Below are 6,745 nucleotides of genomic sequence, written 5' to 3' on the forward strand. Positions count from 1 at the left end.
AGGGAACGTTCCCTCCTGGTTATAACGTTCTCTAAACGTTAAGAGAACCAACCAACGGTAGCGTTCCCCTGCGGTTGCGCCGTACCTTCACACAACGTTCCCGTTTGGTTGGTTTGGTTGTTCTGAGTTAGAAGCATGGTTTGCTGGCACTTGATTTAAATTCACTCAAAAATGATTCGACTTATAAAATTTAAGAAAGATAAACAGCATAGCATTATTTAAGGCTGATATCAATTTAGCTTAAAACAGTACTTTTGTGCTTGACTTCGGTTTTTTAACTGTCTTAGTGAAACAACTTAAAACAAGAATCTATCAATGGGACAATTTTCACAACTAAGGTAATTCACTTCTCTATTCAGTTTGATCCTAACTGTTACACCCCCCACCAGTAGGGGGCTCTGCTCTGAGCAGACCGATTCCTCCGTTGAAGAAGAAGAGAAAGCTACAGGACCAGGACCAGGACCAGGACCAGACCAGGACCACGCGGCTCAGCTCACGGAGAGGTAAGCTAAGATACTTACAGTTTAATGATGTGTGGGTGTAATGGGAGGTTTGTGGTTTAACATTAAACTCTCTCCCTCGTATGGCTTTGTTATATTCCGGTTCTAGTCAGGTTGACCAAACATAAAGTTTGGCTGAAGTCAACAACTAACTTCAGCATAAGTTGTCTACGTCGTCCGCCATCTTGCTATGCTAGTCGTGCAGTGAGCTGCTCCACATCTTTTCTTTCAGTAAACTCTTTGTGCACAAACCATGTTCTCCATGCTGAGTTCATGTGTTGAGCCCCAGGTGAGACTTGGAGTAAAGTCTCATGCTGTGTCGAGCCTTCTTAGTGTTTTAAAAATGTTGATTTGATGCTATCCTAGAAGCCCCTAGCTCTCCCATTCACAAGGCGAGGCCAGAGTTGGGCTTTAGACGGACTGAATATAGCTTTCCCTTTGTTTGCTGCTGTGCACGACGTGTCTGCTTTGTCGCATTGTATTTGTGTGTCATCGTGTTAACATGCTTGCGTTTATGTTACAAATAAGATTTTTTTTCGGTCCTTTTTAATTAGTTGTAGTGTACAGTACATAAGTAAGCCAGTACAATCAAGTCCTTTTAGGCAGGTCGACCTGCGGCCATCTTGCAACGTATTTTAGGCCGTTATCAGCCAGGAGTGAAGGAAACAGCGAGGGATGGAATATGTGTTGCCACGCGGCTGCAGTACTGGCTTCACTGATCGTCTGAACGTAACAGCATAGGTTCATCTTTTGCAATGGCATGTGCAAGAACCTGCCATAAATGAACTGACCGATATTCATATCTACTTTTTTTTTTTTAGATGAGTCAACATCACACAGAAAACCAACCGGTCGCCCAGAAGCTGCCTGCCACTTCAGCTTGGGACCCAGTTGACGGTACAGTGGCTTTGAATTTTTCCAGTTAATAATGATTGCATGACAAGGAACTTGAGAGAAACTTTAACTTTTTTGTTGTGCTTAACAGCAGAACATCATCACAGAAACAGGGCGGTGGCTCAGCCATGGAGACGGAAATGAGAGGTAAGAAACTCACTTAAGTTGTTCACATATAAGATGATAATGTATAACAACATAACTAACAGCATTCGTTTTTCCATAGCCATGAGGACACCCGTTACCCGCATGGCATAATTTTATCTGTATGGAAATGCTTTTCTTTTTTTGCGCTACTGGATCACAAATGTTCTCTTAACATAGATCCTCTACGCCAAAGCTGTGGACCGGTTCGGCGGCTGAGGGCACGTCCAGCTCCAGACAGAAGATGAAGAGGGACACGTCCCAGCATCGAGACAGAAGATGAAGAGGACACGTCCAGAGCTCGAGACAGAAGATGAAGAGGGACACGTCCAGCATCGAGACAGAAGATGAAGAGGGACACGTCCAGCATCGAGACAGAAGATGAAGAGGGACACGTCCACATCGAGACAGAAGATGAAGAGGGACACGTCCAGCATCGAGACAGAAGATGAAGCAAGTGTCCTAAAAAAGGCAGCTTCGACGCCCAAGGAGGTTCATGACAGATTCTTCAAGCGATGGTAAGACCTTAATTATAGAAACATTTTTTCACATATTTCAAATCACAGATTTTGCATTCAGTACAAATGATCTGGTCTCTGTATTCCAGATGAATCTGTTGCACGACCAGATAACCTGTCCAGGACGGAGAGCGTGCGTCTGGAAGCCCTGTCTGTAAGTTCAAATGCATGCATGCATATAAGAAACCAGTCATATTTCTTCACATGGAACCACTGACAGTCAACTGGTGCATATCATGTTTTGTCTCTTCCTGTCTTTTTTTCAGCTCAGCAGATAACACTTCCTCCACCACCTGCATGTAAGTTGTTTTTTTATATATATATTTTGTCTAATTGTCTAATAGAATAGAATAGGTTCATATTTTGTAATGCCATGTGCAGGCAACCTATCAACTTCATCTTATATAATAATCATATATAATTTATTTATTATATGTATCAACGCCATGCAGGAAACCAGCTGGTTGCCCAGAGCGGGATGAGTCTGTAGTGACCCTACCACGGACTGCCACTTTACCTTGGGACCCAGTTGAGGGTACAGTTGCTTTGGTTTTTGCGTTTGCAATGAAGTACAGTTTAATGGCAAGGATCACTAGAGTAACACAACGTTGTTGTTGTTTTAAACAGAAGAACTCCCACAGAGGGGGGGGGCTCAGACATGGAGATCAAATGAGAGGTAAGGCGCAAGTTGCTCACGTGTATGTATGTATGTATGTATGTATGTGTGTGTGTATGTATGTGTGATGTATGTGGTGTATGTATGTTGTATGTATGTATGTATGTATGTGTGTATGTTGTGTGTGTATGTATGTGTGTATGTGTGTATGTATGTGTGTATGTGTGTATGTGGTGTGTATGTATGTGTGTATTGTGTATGTATGTTGTATGTATGTGGTATGTATGTATGTATGTGTGTATGTATGTGTGTGTGTATGTATGTGTGTATGTATGTGTGTATGTATGTGTGTATGTATGTATGTGTGGAGAGGAGGAACAATATGGAAAAGTAAGTGGCCATAGGCCTGCCCTAAGACGAACACTATATAATTGCATAAAATCTAATATCTTAACTGAACTGACTTCTCTTACAAATGAGATTGTACAAGCTCTGCACTGTATGTATAATCTGTTACTAGAGTTTTACAGCAACTTTTCCTGTCGACCCCGGTGTTGTACTGGAGGTGATGCCGTCCGCCGCATGCTGCGGCAAGATGCAACGCATGATGTCCTGAGACAGTGCAGCTTGCGGGGCAGAAAGACAAAGAAAGCCTTCCAGGACCTGGCTGTATGCAGGGTTATAACAGGCAGGTGTTATAACAGGACCTGGCTGTATGCAGGGTATAACAGGCAGGTGTTATAACAGGACCTGGCTGTATGCAGGGTTATAACAGGCAGGTGTTATAAAGGACCTGGCTGTATGCGGGTTATAACAGGCAGGTGTTATAACAGGACCTGGCTGTATGCAGGGTTATAACAGGCAGGTGTTATAACAGGACCTGGCTGTATGCAGGGTTATAACAGGCAGGTGTTATAACAGGACCTGGCTGTATGCAGGTTATACAGAGGCAGGTGTTATTTTAATGTTCACATCAGTATTATGCTTAGCTTGGCTGACAAGAGGTTTTAATTTGACTTATAACTTTGCTTCATGTTGACTTCTACTCCAGCGGCCTGATAACGTCCCTGCGCTGACTGCTGCAGAAGCGGAGGATCTGATTGGTTCTGGAGTTTGCCCCACACAGACGGTAAACTGAAGTTCTTCTGCGTTATGTTCATAATAAGTTCATCAAAAAATTATTTTGTCAATGTGTTCATTCTTAGTATTACATGTCTAACTTTTGTTTATTTCTTTATAGGCCAGCTGAGAAGGACTGAGCCATGGAGCCCCTTTTTATTTTTTTTATTATATATATTGTTTTTGTGACTTATTTTGCACACACTTTACAAATACTTTATGCATCTTGCACTACATCCTTATCTTTGTTGTATTTTTTTCAGTTGTTTGAATTTAAAGTTTTGAAATGCCATCAAGTTTGCCTGTTCATTCCTTCCTACTAATATAACTTTGTATGAATGTACGTGTGTATTTACAGAACATACACACACACACAAAGAGTATGGGTGTTAGTTTAAAGGTTAGGGGATCTAAGCTTTTCTTAACGTTCTGGAACGTTCCCTGAAGGTTTGTTTTGGTTGTAGTTTGGTTGTCTGCTGGTTAATTGGAAGGTTTTCTTACGTTCTGGGACAGCGAACGTTCCCCTAACGTTAAGAGACCGTTCCGTAACGTTCGCTGAGGGTTGCAACGTTAAGGGAACGTTCCACTAACGTTCTCTAACGGTTGCAACGTTAAGGAACGTTCCACTAACGTTCTCTAACGGTTGCAACGTTAAGGGAACGTTCCGTAACGTTCTCTAACGGTTGCACGTTAAGGGAACGTTCCGTAACGTTCTCTAACGGTTGCAACGTTAAGGGAACGTTCCGTAACGTTCTCTAACGGTTGCAACGTTAAGGGAACGTTCCCCTAACGTTCTCTAACGGTTGCAACGTTAAGGGAACGTTCCGTAACGTTCTCTAACGGTTGCAACGTTAAGGGAACGTTCCCCTAACGTTCTCTAAAGGTTGCAACGTTAAGGGAACGTTCCCCTAACGTTCTCTAAAGGTTGCAACGTTAAGGGAACGTTCCCCTAACGTTTGCTAAAGGTTGTAACTTTTAGAGAACGTTTTGTACCCAAAAACGAACGTTCCCGAACGTTAAGAAACCTTCCAATTAACCAGCAGACAACCAAACTACAACCAAAACAAACCTTCAGGGAACGTTCCCACAACCGAAAGAACGTTCTCAGAACGTTCTGGGAACCAAAAATTGTTAGCTGGGTGACGGCGTGCCCAATAAAGAAAAACACCAAGAGCAGAAGGAAAACTCACCCAAACTTACCCAAACTCACCCAAACTCGGCTGAAAACAAGCGCCTGGGAAAACAGCCCTGCAGAGCGCCTGGGGGCTCTTACGCAACACTGACAACAAATATTCTGGTAAGGCTGTCGGAGGAAAACTCCCCCAAAAGACTTTAACCCTTTGTTCTCCTCCATTCACAATTATGATGAAAACCTTTATCAACTCTTTATTTTTATTTTTACACTTTTGTGACTTCCCTGATGTTTTTTGTCATTTTATTTCCAACATTTTGTCGACCTTTTGTGTGCCTTTTGAATTTTTTCCCCCCAAATTTTTAAGCCACTCATGAAGCAGGTAAGCTACCACCCCTCAGCCCAGCGACCAATCAGATTCAACCCTTCACGCCCATGTTGCAGGTTTCATTTACAACAAATTGGTGCCATTTGCTTGTTGATAATAACCATCTGAACTGTTTTGTTCTGCATGGGAAATAGGGTCTAAGTTGAGAAAAAACGGAATTACTCTTTAAAGCTGAAGTACTCTGTACCGTAGCTGTAGTACTCTGTACCTTAGCTGTAGTACTCTGTACCGTAGCTGTAGTACTCTGTACCTTAGGTGTAGTACTCTGTACCTTAGCTGTAGTACTCGGTACCCTTCGCTGTAGTAACTTGTACCTTAGCTGTAGTTATTCCCAATGCTTTTCATATTGTATGAGTTTTAAAATCCCATCCATGTGTCCTCCCTGAAGGAGAGACTTGTAGTCCTTCTACAAGGACAACGTCATAAACGTCTGAAGGAGACATTTGTCTTGTGTTACGCTTATAGAAGCAGGTCCAGATCCAGGGTCAGGACCTAAGCAGGTCCAGGTCAGGACCAAAGCAATTCTAGTACTCTGTACTCTGTACAGCAGCTGTAGTACTCTGTACTGCAGCTGCAGTACTCTGTTCTCTGTACTGTAGCTGCAGTACTCTGTACTGTAGCTATAGTACTTTGTACTCCAGCTGGAGTACTCTGTACTCTGTACTGCAGCTGTAGTATTCTGTATCGTAGCTGCAGTACTCGTAGTGTCTGCAGGGGCAGCAGTGATCCACACTGTGAAACCACACAAACCAGACTCCCTCCTCTCTCTGTCCGTGTGGCATTCCAACTTTATTGTGTCATCGTACATAAAACAGCTGATAGAAATAGAAATAGAAACAACCGGAAAGCACGAGATCCGTGTAAACAACAAGTCCAACGACATCGTATAGAAAGCACATTCGTACGTTTGGTCGTGCATAAAGAAGAACCAGAACACAGTGAACCTGAATCAGGTCTCAACACGTCGACTCATAGAAAACAGGCAGCATAGAGTATAGAGATATAAAGAGTATATCAACATATTGCATCATGCAACACCGAGGAAGAACCAGTCCGACAAGTCATCGTCCGTCTCTCAGGCTCGCTGAGGAGTGCAATAGAAATGTGATCCGTGGACACAGAGCAGACATGGAGGCAGGGCTGTAGGACTCGAGTCCGGTCTCGAGTCCGAGACCGTTTTTCTCTGTGGACTTCGGACTTGTCTCGGTCTCGGCCGCTGGTCTTGCCAGATATGCTTCTGGTCTGGACCGAGTCCAGGTTCTTTGTTATGTTGATAATAATTGGAGGGAAAGTGACACCCAAATGATTGTCTTGATACTGTCATGCATAAGACCTTTAAAAGTCCTGGACTCGGTCTTGACTCGGTCGACTCAAACACTTTTTGGACACGGTCTTGTCTTGGACTTGACTAATACTGGTCTTGGACTTGTCTGG

Source organism: Etheostoma spectabile, unplaced genomic scaffold, assembly GCF_008692095.1.
Source record: "Etheostoma spectabile isolate EspeVRDwgs_2016 unplaced genomic scaffold, UIUC_Espe_1.0 scaffold00569873, whole genome shotgun sequence".
In the NCBI taxonomy this organism is placed as follows: domain Eukaryota; kingdom Metazoa; phylum Chordata; class Actinopteri; order Perciformes; family Percidae; genus Etheostoma; species Etheostoma spectabile.